Source organism: Sciurus vulgaris (genome assembly GCF_902686455.1).
Source record: "Sciurus vulgaris genome assembly, chromosome: 4".
In the NCBI taxonomy this organism is placed as follows: Eukaryota; Metazoa; Chordata; class Mammalia; order Rodentia; family Sciuridae; genus Sciurus; species Sciurus vulgaris.
Window position 1 is genome coordinate 61,877,347 of NC_136464.1, and position 8,973 is coordinate 61,886,319.

Below are 8,973 nucleotides of genomic sequence, written 5' to 3' on the forward strand. Positions count from 1 at the left end.
GTAGCATAACCTCCTGACTTAAACCAGGCCGGGCCAAAGCAGCCTCATACAAATTGCCCTTCAAAAGAAAGTACATGGGGTCAGCACGGGAGGCCCAGTCCACAGAACCATCCCCCCAGCCTCATATTTGCTTGTGAGAAATCGATCAAGAATACATAAAAAGGGGAGTTGGGTGTGGTGGTGCATGCCTGTAATCCCCGTGACTCAAGAGGCTGAGTAGAGGATCACAGGTTACAGTCCAGTCTGAGCAATATGACTCTGTATCAAATTTTAAAATTTAAAATAGGGAGTACATTGAACTCCATAGAGACAGCAACCAGGCAAGTGAGAGCCAGACGGCACTGGGCGGCTCTGTGCCTCGCTGAGGAATAACAACTGAACATGGGCAAAGGAGATCCTAAGAAGCCAAGAGGCATAATATCTTTGTGCAAACTTGCCAGGAGGAGCACAAGAAGAAGCACCCAGATGCTTCAGTCAACTTTTCAGAGTTTTCTAAGATGTGCGCAGAGAAGTGGAAGACATGTCTTCTAAAGAGAAAGGAAAATGTGAAGACCTGGCAAAGTCGGACAAGGTCCGTTATGAAAGAGAAATGAAAACCTATATCCCTCCTAAGGGGGAGACAAAAAAGAAGTTCAAGGATTCCAATGCATCCAAGAGGCCTCCGTCGGCTTCCTCTTGTTCTGTTCTGAGTATCACCCAAAAATCAAAGGAGAACGTCCTGGCCTGTCCATTGGTGATGTTGCAAAGACACTGGGAGAGATGTGGAACGACATTGCTGCAGATGATAAGCAGACTCGTGAAAAGAAAGCTGCTGAGCTGAAGGAAAATACGAAAAGGATATTGCTGCCTATGGAGCTAAAGGAAAAGCAGATGCAGCAAAAAATGGGAGTTGTCAAGGCTGACAAAAGCAAGAAAAGGAAGAGGAGGAAGATGAAGAGGATGAAGAGGATGAGGAGGAAGAGGAAGATGAAGAGGAAGAAGATGATGATGTATACGTTGGTTCTACCGCAGTTTTTCTTTTCTTGTCTATAAAGCATTTAACCCCCTATACACAACTCATTTCTTTTAAAGAAAAAAGTTAAAATGTAAGACTGTGTAAGATTTGATTTTAAACTGTACAGTGTCTTGTTTTGTGTAGTTAACACACTACTGAATGTGTCTTTAGATAGCCCTGTCCTGTGGTATTTTCAGTAGCCACTAACCTTGCCTGGTACAGTATGGGGCTTGTAAATTGGTATGGGAATTTAAAGCAGGCTCTTGTCGGTGCACAGCACAAATTAGTTACACATGGGGATGGTAATTTTTCATCTTCAGTTGTCTCTGATGCAGCTTATATGAAATAATTGTTCTGTTAACTGAATACCACTCTAATTGCAAAAAAAAAAAAAATTGGAGCTGTTTTGTTGACATTCTGAATGCTTCTAAACAAATACAATTAAAAACATTTAAATAGGTTTAGGCAGTGTAACACAGTGATAAAACACTCCTGGGCTCAATAACCAGTACCAAAAAAAAAAAAAAAAAAAAAAAGCAACAAACCAATAAAAAATAAAAAATACCACAAATATGAAAGGAAGAGTAGAATAATTAAGGAATTAGAAGTAAAAACACTTAATAGTCTATACATAGTGAAATAACACTTTTAAAAATGAAAGAGATTTATACAATCTGAAGAGAAACCTACATAGCTGGTGGGACTGCAAATTGGTGCAACCATTAAGGATAAAAGCATGGAGATTCCTCAGAAAACTTGGAATGGAAACACCATTTGACCCATCTATCCCATCCTCAGTTTATACCCAAGGGAAAAATCAGCACACTATGGTGATACAGCCACATCAATGTTTAAAGCAGTTCAATTCACAATAGCTAAACTATGGAACCAACCTAGATGCCCTTCAACAGATGAATGGATAAATAAAATGTGGTATAGATACACAATGGAATATTACTCAGTCTTAAAGAGAATGAATTATGGAATTTGCAGGTAAACGGATGGAGGGAAGAATATCATGCTAAGTGAAATAAGCCACATCCAAAAATCAAAGGCTGAATGTTTTCTCTGATATGCAGTTGCTAATTCACAATAAAGGGGGTAGCTAGTGAAGAATAGAGGTACTTTGAATAAGGCAGAGGGGAGTGAAGGGAAGAGAGGGGTGTGGGGGTAGGAGGTAGTAGAATGAATTGGACATTATTACTGTATGTGCATATATGATTATACAACCATTGTGATTCTACATCATATACAATCAGAACAATGAGAAGTTATGCTCCATATATGTAGGATGTGTCTACTATCAATTAAAACTAATTAGAACAAGTAAAAAAATGAAGGAAAATGCATGAAAATCATGCATAAAAATATTGATGCATATATAAAAATTCACTTCCAGGAGACCTGTCAAACAAAAAGAAAATAAAATTCTTCAGAAGGAAGGATAATGATAAAAGCCAGAAACTTGAGCACCGGAGAAGAATAAGTGAAAGTAAAATGAATTTTTATTTATCTTAATGTTAAAAGTAAATGATTAAAGTAACAATGATAGCAATGGATAGGTGATTCCAGCATATTTAAAATTAATTTAATAACAGTGTCACAACCCACAGGAAGGAAGAATTTAGACTACTCTTACAACCTATTTACACTATACATGAAGGGCTATAGTGTTATTGGAAGGTAGATTTAGATAAGTCAAAATGTATATTGCAACCTCTAGAGTAACCTTTATTTTTTTGTGTCATTAATATGCTGAGAAAAGAAGATAAATTATGCTAATATGCAATTATAACCAGAGAATGCAAACAAAGACAGGAAAAATAAAGAACAAGTATAATGCTCAATAGTTACTGACATGATAGATGTTAATCCAAGTGTATCAATGAACTCTTTAAATGTAAATGGCCTAACTGTATCAATTAAATCACAGAGGTTTCTGAGAAGATTAAAAATAAAGATCCAATTATATGCTGTTCATAATAAACCAACCTTAAGTATTAAGAATAAGGGTAAAAGTATAGGGAAGGAAATAGATATACCATCTTAACCATAATCAAAAGAAATCAGGGGTAGCTATATTAATTTTAGACAAATCATACTTCAGTACAGTGATGAAATTATCAGTGATAAAGAGAGTCATACATAATAATAAAGAAGTTAGTTCCCCAAGATTGCATAATAATCTAAAATAAGTTCACAGCTAATAGAGCATCAAATTATGTGAGTCAAAAACTGATAAAACTTAAAAAAAATTGTCAAATCCACTATTTTACATGGAGGCATCTACACTATAAGTGAATAATATATCAAGAAGGGATAAAATTGGTAAGAATATAGTGGATATAATTGTATGAAGCAACTTTATCTAATAGATAGTATACAGTATTCTGTCTGAACAAGAGCAGAATATATGGTCTCATGATTGTATGAAACATTAACCAAAATTACCACATTTTAAGCCACAATGTACAGATTAATAAGTTGAAAGTAATAGAAATCACACAAATATGTTTTCAAGTAACAAAGAGATTCGAATGGAGATAGACGACAAAGAGATCATTGGAAAAATCCACTTTAGGCAACTAGAAAAAGAAGAGCAAGTTAAGTTTATAACAAACAAGAAAAAAGAGACCATAAAAAGTGGAGCAGAGCTGGGCATGGTGGCTATTATGGTTTAGATGTAGTATCCCCCAAAAGTTCACCTGTGAGACAATGCAAAAAGGTTCAGAGGAGAAATGATTGGGTTATAAGAGTCTTAACTCAATCAGTGAATTAATCCCTGAAAGGGATTAACAGAGTGGTAATTGAAGGGGTAGGGTGTGACTGGAGGAGGTGGGAATTGGGGTGTGGCTTTGGGTATATATTTTGTATCTGGAGAGTGAAGACTCTCTGTGTTTCCTGATCAACATGTGAGCAATTTCCCTCCTTCATGATGTTCAGTCTCACCTCAAACCCTGAGGAATGGAGCCAGCCTTCTATGGTCTAAGACCTTTGAAACCATGGGCCCTTAAATAAATTTTTCCTCTTCTACAATTTTTCTGGTCAGATCATTTAGTCACAGCAGCAAAATAGATGACTAAAACAGTGGCACATGCCTGTCATCCCAGGGATTCAGGAGGCTGAGGCAACAGAATTGCAAGTTCAAGACCAGTCTGGACAATGTAATGAGACCTTGTCTCAAAATAAGAAAAAGAAGAAATGGGATGTGACTCAGTAGTTAGACATTGCTGGTTTTAATCCCCAAGACCAAAAGGAAAAGAAAAACAAAATCGAAGCAGAAATTAGATGGTAGGAAAACAAATAGAAACAATTAATAAAATTGAAACTCTGTTCTTTGAGAGATATCAGTGGAATTAATTAACCTATAGCCAAAATTAGTGAAAGAGAGAAGGTGGGGAGAGAAAGATTTACATGAACTGCCAGTATGAAAAAACAAGAGAGAGGTCATCATAACTGTTTCCATGAACATTAAAGAAGATAATAAAAAGTATGAACAACTCCACACCCACAAATCTCATAATCTAAATGAAATTGATTAATTGTTTAAAAGACATAAACTAGTAAAACACACATAAAGGAAAAAGATTACCAGAATATGCTATGTGTATTAAGGAAATTGAATAGAATTAGCTATAATCCAAGAAGGAACAGATCCAACCCAGATAGTTTAAATGGTGAATTCTACCTAAAATTTAAGAAAGAAATAGCACAAAATTTTCACATTCTGTTCTAGAAAAGAGAGGCAGAGAAAAACACCCCCTCACTTTCAGAGGCCAGTATTACCTGAATAACAAAAACACAGACATTTCAAAGAAATATCTTTCATGCACATACTCAACAAAATATTAGCAACTGAATTAATTTCTAGTGGAAAGGCAAATTGGCACAGCAATTTGGAAGACAGTTGGAAGATTTTACAAAGCTATAATTCTACATACAACTTAGTAGTGACCTTCACAATTATTTATCCAGCTCATTTGAAAGTGCAAGTCTATAAAATTCTACCTATGAATGTTTGCATCAGTCTTATCCATAATCACCAGACCTGGAAGCAACAGACGTCTTTTAATAGGGGAATGGGTGGCAGTTTGAGAAAGTCAAAATTATTAAGACCATAAAGAGATAACAATTGATACACATTTAGCAGTAGAGGTAAATAAGTAAAGCTTATGAAATATTCTGGGTAACAAGACTCTTCTGTGTGATATTTATGGTGAAACATGACATTACACATTTTTCAAAATCTATGGATCTTTACATCATCAAAAGTAAACCTGAAAATATGCAAATTAAAAAATCATTCAGGGGATCAGGAAACCTCAGAATAGATTACAGTTTGTGACAAATGAATCTCACTGTAATTACATATGCATGAGACAACTTCACTGCAGGGGTGGAGAAAAAGAATAACTTTGGAAATGATTGGGGATTGTAGGACTAAAGGCAGATGAAACAGTACATAAACACGTTACTTTAGTTGACAACTCTGTGCTTCAGAATGTATGGATTAAAACTTTGACATTATTCATCATGTATATGGGAATTGACCAATAAAATTAATGTGTGGTGAATGGTAGAAGTCAGATTTTCCATTTCAGTGGTGGAAATTGATGAATAAAATTGAGAAGAGAATAGAATGAACCTTGTGACAATGAATTAGTGCTGGAGACACTAGCACAAGGTGCCAAGATGGTTATCTTTGGAAATAGGTGTAAATATGTTGTCATCAAAGGATTAGAATGCATACACATTTCTTTGCCCTGTTTGATGAGAAGATCTAAAGGAAATGCTACCCTAGGAGCAGGAGTCTGGCACCCTGACTTTGGTTTTGCTATATATTGGATCTGCAAATTCCCCCAATGACCAACATGTGAAAGACTTGGTTCTCAGTTTGGCATTTTTGGAGGATGGTGAAACTCAAGAGGTGAAGCCTAGTGGGAAGTTTTAGTTCACTGGGGGTGAGACCTCAAAGGGGATAGAAGGAATTTCTCCTCTTCCTCTCTTACTTTCTTCCTGCCATGGGGTAAATGGGTTTCCTGCAACATGTACTCCTGCTGGGATGTACTGCCCAGCCACAGGTTAAGATGCAACTGGGTCAATTGATCATGAACTGAAAGTTCTGAATTTGTGAGCCAAAATCAACCCTTTCTCCTATTTAAATTATCCCTAATTTTAATTACAATAATGGAAAGTCACCTAACCACAGGTTTCTAATACCCCTTTCAAGTAATAAAACCTGAGTTCATTGGAGAAATGGTTAAATATAACTCAGGGAAGACATCTACAAGATGTGTGAAGAGCATCTTGTAATGATAAGAAATAAGAATGGATTTGAAACAGAGAAGCATTGGAAGGAGCATGTCCAAAGGACACAGAAGTTAATTGAAAGAGTTCCCAATGGCCAAACTGGAAAATTTTCAGCAACAATATAAATTAGTATTGGACTATAACTCAAAGAAAGAGATGAATAGTCATAAATTTATACACATATCAGTAAATTGTTGGATAGATAAATAGAAAGAATAGAAAATTTCTCACGCAAAATAATTCCAAATAAATTCTGCAGGTAGTCTACTCTCAAGAAGAAAGTATGTAACTTCTAGGACTTAAGTGCAGGGTAAAAAAAGTGACTTTCTTCCAAATAATACAGTGTGGAAACTGGGAAAAAGGAGTATTTTATTTTTATATATTGGTACTGGGGATTTAACCTGGTGTGCTTTATCACTGAACTATGTCTCCAGCCCTTTTTATTTTTTATTTTTATTTTGAGACAAGATCTCATTAGGTTGCTTAAGGCCTCGCTAAATTTTAAGTCTGACCTTGAACTTGTGATCCTACAATATCAGCCTCCCAAGTTGCTGGGATTACAGGTGCAACCACATAGAGCAAGTAAATTTAAAGGGATGAGATCTGACAAGTACTACTTAGTCAATGATCAAGTTCAAGAGTGGTAGTGAAAAGCCATATTGGTAATATGTATCCTTGGTGTGATGTGATGAAAATAGGCCTTAACCTCTGTTGTCTTCCACAAAACCCCAAGCCTCAGTTGAATCATGAAAAAAAAAAATCAGTCAGATCTTAATAGATTTCTTCAAAATACTTTGGTAGTACTCATTAAAGAATCAAGGACGTCGAACAAGAAAAGCTTGAGAATCTCACAGCCAAGAGAAGCTAAAAGAGGCATAATGAATACATGTAATGTGGTAAGCGGAATGAATTCCTGGAATAGGATCAAGAGTGAAAGTCATTTCATAAAGGAAAAATGGTTATAACAAGAAAGTCAAAATGATTGTGAAATTAATTTTCAAACATTTCTATTTTATCTGGAAAAATTATTCAAACCTTCATTTTCCACTGAGAAGTCCTTTAGTATATTCAGTTACGTGTGCTATCAAAAGCATAGAAATTCAGGCTATAGAATACAGGTTCAAATTATAATGTTTTCCTTTTTGTTTCATGGTGCTTTCTCTAATTATCAGTCTCCTTATCTATGTCAGAAAAATTATCCAAAATTTAGAAATAATATAAAAATGTGGGTGGCATATTCTTTCAATCATCATATCAAGGCTAGCCAAGATTGTCTATAATTTTAAGCATACATTTTTAGAGCACTTACTTGTTAACTCTTCATTAAATACCCCAGACTTAGTAAAGGTGCAAGTTAAGTTAGATTTTGCCTGAGACACAAGTAACTGCTTTTCAGCAGTCATATTAGTTCTGGTCCAGATGGGTAGCATTAGCCAGCTTTCTATCAAATCTAGCAATGATATCATCTTATATAAAAGCCTATATTAATCAGCTTTCCCTCACTGAAACAAAATAACAACATAAAACAACTTAAATAAAAAAAAGGATAATTTGGCTCATGGTCTCAGAGATCCTGACTCTTAATTGCTTGGGGCCTATGGCAAGGCGGAGCAAAACTGCTCACCTTGTGGCAATCAGGAAAGAGAGAGGGAGGGAGAGAAAGAAAAGGGCCAGAGTCCAATATTCTCTTCAAGGGCGTGGCCTAAATTCCTTTCACTTAGATCCCACCTCCCAATGCTACCACAGACTGGTGACAAATCCTGTGCAGGACATTAAAGATCCAAAACTGTAACAATACCTAAGCTTCTAAAATACTATTTGAGCCTGTCCTCACACATTATTGCTTTCCTCATTAGTGAATTAAGCAAAATCTTTCTCATGTTTATTTCCTGTTAATGTGATCATCAGCATATTATTTTCTTCTGTATCTTTCAATATCTGCAAGATGGGATCACTATACCTCAGTATTTATTTTATAGAACCAAAGGAGATTGTATTAGGGGTTATATTAGGCAAATAATTTGAGTAATTAAGTGAGAAGACTCCTAAGACACTAAGACATAAATAGAAAATGGTGGGCCCACAGTGATGTAGATGTACAGATCAGACAGAAATATCTGTGGAAAATTACCCAGAGAATGCAACATCAATTGTCTTTACCTCATATTTAAGCTTTTTTTTTTCCCCCAAATTGTTGGGGCTATGTCACTATCTTAAAATTAAGGGGGAAAAAAAAAAAAACAATGAACACTTAAGTCTCAAACTGAAAAGGCACTTCAAAGAAGAAGAAATACAATCAGTTAACAAATATATGAAAAAATGTTCAACATCTGGAGCAGTTAGAGAGATAAAATTAAAAACTACACTCAGATTCCATCTCTCCCCAGTCAGAATGCCAGTTATCAAGAATATATAAGTAGTAATACTTGTTCTTGAGGATGTGGAGGAAAAGGCACACTCATACATTGCTGGTGGGACTGCAAATTGGTGCAACCAGTATGGAAAGAAGTATGGAGATCCCTCGGAAAACTTGGAATGAAACCACCATTTGACCCAGTCATCCCACTCCTAGGTTTATACCCAAGGACTTAAAATCAGCATAGTACAGTGATGCAGCTACATCAATATTTATAGCAGCTCAATTCATAATAGGTAAACTATGGAACCAG

General features: G+C 35.6%; 1 pseudogene across 1 annotated transcript; it reads left to right on the plus strand.

Annotated features, from left to right (window-relative positions):
- The first annotated feature begins 381 nt into the window (after positions 1-381).
- LOC306659042 (high mobility group protein B1-like) lies at positions 382-1,038 on the plus strand (annotated as a pseudogene). Its single transcript has one exon. The product of its transcript is annotated as a high mobility group protein B1-like (transcript).
- The last annotated feature ends 7,935 nt before the right edge of the window (positions 1,039-8,973 follow it).